Genomic DNA, 6000 nt, shown 5'->3' with positions numbered 1-6000 from the left:
AAAGGAAAGGGAAACTTGAATCTAACATTGACATAAATAATACGAAAAATTCTGATAAACCCACAACAAAAAAGAACATTTCAAAACCATCTAACATTACATCATCTGAAAAACTAAAGTTTAAACAAGATAAAAATAAAATTAAAGTGTACACCATTAAAAGAAAAGATGAAACAACTTTAATAAAAATAACTTATTTAGTTGATCTTTCTATTGTTATTCCCTTCTCTGTAAAAGACTTACCTGGGCCCAAGAAACTTTGGGTTCCTAAATCTGCTTGAATTTTTTGGTTATCAGTGATGAGCAGTTCGATGATGAGTGGTATATAGACAGTGGCTGCTCGCGTCACATGACAGAGAGAAAGGAAAAATTGAGGGAGTTTCGGTCCCTTAAGGATGGTGGATGTGTAAAGTATGGCAACAACTCTTATGGTACGATCAAAGGTTATGGAATGATAACCAATGGAGATTTCACAATTTGAAAAGTGGGATATGTTGAAGGATTGCAGCACAACCTCATAAGTGTATCTCTATTGGTTATGGGAATAGGACTAAAAGTCTCCTTTGATGATGAAGGCTCGGAAATTATTGAAAAACAATCAAAATCAGTCTTGTTAAACTCTAAACGAAAGGGTGAAATGTACCCTGTTAATCTCAGCCCAATTAAAGGGAAACCAGCTATATGCCTGTTGTCCAAAGCTAATTTCGATGAAAGCTGGTTATGGCACCAACGATTATCTCATCTAAACTTCATAGACATTAATAAGTTAGTGCTTGGAGATCATGTTCGAGGCCTCCCTCTACTCAAATTTGACAAGGAACACCTATGTGCAGCCTGTGAGAAGGGCAAAAAAAGTTGAAAGAGCCATCCTACACGTATCAACACCAAGATCATTGAAGCTCTTAAACTTCTGCATTTTGATTTATGTGGAACTTCGGCTATCGAAAGCATTGGTGGTAGTAAGTTCATACATGTCATTGTCGATGATTTTTCTCGTTTCACCTGGGTTTACTTTCTTAAACAAAAATCAGAAGCTACTCCCAAGTTAAAGATGTTCATCAAGCAAGTGGAACTGCAGCTACGAAAAAGTGGTAAGAAACATCAGAAGCGACAACGGACTTGAATTCAAGAATAAAGAGTTTGAAGACTTTCTGGCCGATAAGGGAGTATCTCATAACTTCTCTGCTCCCTATACTCGACAACAGAATGGAATCGTTGAAAGACGGAACCGTTCCCTTTGTGAAGCAGCCAGAACCATGATGAGCTTCGCTTCCCTCCCATTCTACTTCTGGGCGGATGCTGTTGCCACTGCTTGTTATACTCAAAACAGATCTTTACTCAACAAGCGATTCTCAATTACTCCATATGAGATTCTGAACAACAGAAATCCCAACGTCAGATTCTTTCACGTGTTCGGTTCAAGTTGCTTCATTCTTAACTCTAAAGTGAACCGCAACAAGTTTGATGTTAAAGCAGATGAGGGAATCTTTCTGGGCAATTCACTCACTTCAAACGTATTGAAGAAACCTATTACATAACCTTTGATGACCTTTACATAAAGAAAGCTCAAACAAAAGAAAGTGCCACATGGGAAATTTTTCCTGAATCAGGACAGGTCTCGGTTCCCATTTCAAATTTGTTCGAAGAATATATGAGGTTATTTGATGAACTAGAAAAAGCTACACACTCAGAGGCGAATGCAGCCGACAACAAAATTGACCATTTAAAAAGATTATCGAAGATGTTGTGAAAGACATGACAAAGGATCCTACAAACCAAGCGAATGATCAACCCTCAGAAAAACCTCCAAATAACAGTGCAATATTCGAGGGGGAGATCTCATTTGTGTCTCATCCAACCGAGCAAGAGAATCCAACTCCAACCGAGGGGGAGGATCCTAAACCTAACAAGGAAACCACTTCGTCATCTGAGGGGGAGAATGAAAATCCAAATGACGAAGATGATCGATCAGAATCTGATGTAGAGGTAAATGCAAAGTTGGATCCTACCTATGACCCTAACTACCCTCTTTTAACTAAGTGGACTAAAGATCATCCCAAATCACAAATAATAGGAGAATCATCTGAACGCGTTCTTACGCATTCTCAACAGAAAGCGAAACAAACTGCATTATTCTCTCACATTGAATTTTTCATGTTTAATTCGTTTATCTCCAAAATCGAACCAAAGACGGTCAATACTGCACTTGATCATGCTGATTGGGTGCAGGCAAAGCAAGATGAACCCCATGAGTTTGAACGCAATCGAGTTTGGAGACTAATACCCACTCCAAAGGATGCATATGTGGTAGGATTGAAGTGGGTCTTTAGGAACAAGATGGATAAAGAAGGCAATGTTATTAGGAATAAGGCTCGTCTGGTGGTAAAAGGATATTGTCAAGAAGAATGAATAGACTATGAGGAGACCTTCGGTCCTGTAGCTAGATTAGAATCGGTTCGAATCTTTGTAGCATATGTTGCTCATAAAAACTTCGAAGTTTTTCAAATGGATGTGAAATGTGCATTCCTCAATGGAGAACTAGAAGAAACAATGTATGTTGAGCAACCACCCAGGTTCGTCAATGAGAAATACCCTGATCGTTGCTATGTATTGGATAAAGTTGTGTATGGACTGAAGCAAGCGCCAAGGGCCTGGTATGAAACACTAACTCGTTTTCTAAAAATGTATAAATTTAAGCAATGCTATGTTGACCCAACCTTCTTTCGCAAGAAAGAAGGCGAACATCTTACGATTGTTCAGATTTATGTCGATGATATCATCTTCGGCTCCATGAATCCTAGCTTAACAACTGAATTCCGGAAGCTAATGGAGACTAAATTTAAAATGAGCGTAATGGGTCGTATTAACTTCTTTCTTGGATTAAATATTAGACAGGGACCGGAAGGCATTTTCATTAACTAGGAAGCTTACATGAAGAATCTATTAGAAAAATTTGGAATTAAGGGTGACTCAAAGGTGAAGGTTCCTATGGCATTTGGCACTAAGCTAACATCATCTCTGGAAAACCCTGCAGATGACATAACTCTCTATCGACAGATGATTGGATCACTCATGTATCTAACTGACAGTAGACCAGATATTATGTTCTCTGTCTGTTATTGTGACAGGTTTCAAGCCAATCCAAGAGAACCTCACATGGTGGCAGTAAAGAATATTTTTCGCTATTTCAAGCGAACCTCGTCGCTCGGTCTCTGGTATCCAGCAAAGTCAGGTTTCTTTGTTCAAGCCTTTTCTGATGCTGATCTGGGTGGATGTGGTCTAGACTGAAAGAGCACAACTGGTGGATGCCATTTTCTTGATGGAAAACTTGTTAGCTAGCAGTCAAGAAAGCAAACTTGCGTGTCTCTTTCAACAGCCTATGCTGAGTATATTACTGCTGCCTCGTGCACCTCACAAGTAATATGGATACAAAGCCAGTTAAGAGACTATGGACTAAGTATGAAGAAGATACCTCTTTATTGTGACTCGGAAAGTGCAATAAGAATATGTCACAATCCAGTGCAACAGTCAAAGACTAAACACATTGCACTAAGATATCATTTTATCAAGGACCATGTTGAAGAGGGGAACGTGGAAGTACATTTTGTTCGGTCCTCTGATGAACTGGCTGACATATTCACTAAAGCCTTACCTGAAGCAAGCTTCAATAAAATTTTACAAGGTTAGGGAATGATGGAAGCAGAGTCGGTACCGAATCCTCATATCTCTCACTAAAAATTAGACAACCAAAATAGAGCGACCGCTCGGTCTATTTCGGGTCCGGATTTTTCAGGAACCGAAATGAACCGAACGCTCTGTCTATTTCGGCTCCAAAATTTTCGGGAACCAAAATGAACCGAATGCTCGGTCCATTTCGGCCCTGGAACTTTTGGAACCGAAAAGAACCGAACGCTCGACATATTTCGCTTCATTCTTTTAAGATAAGGTTTCGGTTGTATATTATGCTTATTCTTTTAACTATTTTTTTGGGTGTCTTGTGCTACATTATTTTTTTTTCTTACTTTTCAGAAAACTTCAAAAATCCAAAAATATTTTCTTTTTCTTTTTTTCTTACTTTTCAGAAAACTTCAAAAATCCAAAAATATATTTTTTATTATTTTGAAAAGAGTTTTTTTTTTGTTTGTGTGCATGGTTCGCTTCTTTCTATCCATTCTCTAGGTGTCAGGCATTTCATAACTACAAAAGTTGGTGTGAGGTAGGTATGATTTTCTTATCATGAACTAGTTAAGCGTCCGTAGAAGCATGCTGTTGCATGTAGACTGAAGCCTCAATTACTATAAGTGAAGCCTTAATGAACTGATTCTACCTATCGGTTCTTCCCAATCAGGCTGTTAAATTCACTTCCATCCTGAGCTACCTTTCTCCTCTCAAATGAGTAAGGAGAGTTCTTCTTTGTCAATCTTATTTAGCAGAGGTACTTTCGGTTATTCCTCCCCCCCCTCCTCTAAAAATTTCTCCATCACATATCATTTCATAACTGTAACCCTTGAGACTCTCATACATAACCACTGAGGTCTATGGTTACACAAACTTTGTGTTTATGATCTTGGATGCGTACACCGCGCGCTAAGTGAAACCAAAAATTCAACACCATTATAGAATTGACGATGAATTTTAATATTCAATCTTTGAATTGTTAGCTAAAGAAGTCTCATTTTATTTTCTTGCATGATCTTTATGAAATTGTCTAAAACCCAAACATTTCTTCCCAAAGGATCCAGTTTAGTTTTTGTTTTTGATTTTTCTATTCTACATTCTGCTACTTCCCACGTATCCAACCTACTTGTTCAACAGACCACATTGGTCTCACAAGGACCTCTTCCAACGTTCGGTCTTCTGTTAAGAATCGAAGTTCGGTTGAAGTTTAGCCACCCTTTAAAGTTTATGTTTAAAAAGAAGCCTTTCAATGTTTCTTAACAAATAGTTGATCGTATTCTCACGGGAAACCATACAAGCACTTCAAGTCTATCTTGACTTTGAAGGATGAGATTCGTGCCCGAGATCCTCAGCTTTATGTCATACTTGAGATCACTCACCTCCCATACACTTATCGCTTTATTTCTTTTTCTTTGGCACACTAATGCATGAGAATCTTTATGATTTTCCACCACTCCTGAATGTGTTGATTTTGAATTTTCATGATGTTGTTGATCAGATGAGAAGTTCAAACGTATTTTTGGATAGGGGCGCATGAATTTGAAACGGTTCCTAATATCACGCCTGCTGACGTCTATCTGTGGAAACCAGTCTGTCACATCCCTACTTTCGAGGCGGCTTTTCAGAGATCATATCATCATTATAACAAGATATTTTCTCTCTCCTGGGAACCGTATATAAAGAATTTGTGACATTGTCCCATCTTATTACCTTCCTCAAAACTCTCTTACGTATTACAGGCAACGTTCAACTGTTCATATTCTTCACAAAGCTCGACAATTGCGGATTTTTCATCAATTTAGGATCAAACTGCATCGTCATCCCTACTTTCAATCAAGCCCAACCAGAATATGATCATTCAGATGACTCCATTCTTGTATGATCATTACACGCTTCAAGTTGTGGAGTGCCTCAAGTATTCCCCTCTCGTAATCGCTCTAACTCAAGTGGAATTTGTTCCCATGTCACTCCTGTCTCAAGTATACTCCACAGCCCATTACGACAAAATCAAAGAGAACATCTACTTTCAGATTCATACACACAAAGCTTCGATTTCCAAAGGACGGTTTTGCTCTCTTCTAGGGCTTGCAGTAGACCCCTCAGTCATCTCCCCAGACTTCATCACTACAAATCAATTGTTCAAGATGTTCTATGAGATGGGATATACTGAGGTCCTTACCATCTTTACCAAGTTCAAGAAATAATGCTCACCTCCATAGTGGAATGGGTTGCTCACCCTTCTTCACAAGGGGTTAGCTGAGCGTGTTGGTGGCTCTGATGGACCAAACAAATGCTTCATGACAATTCTATACGATATCTACA

Source organism: Lactuca serriola, chromosome 4 (assembly GCF_051521515.1).
Source record: "Lactuca serriola cultivar US96UC23 chromosome 4, Lser_US96UC23_V15, whole genome shotgun sequence".
Lineage (NCBI taxonomy): Eukaryota > Viridiplantae > Streptophyta > Magnoliopsida > Asterales > Asteraceae > Lactuca > Lactuca serriola.
The sequence above is the reverse complement of the archived record's forward strand: the minus strand, read 5'-3'. Positions refer to the sequence as shown.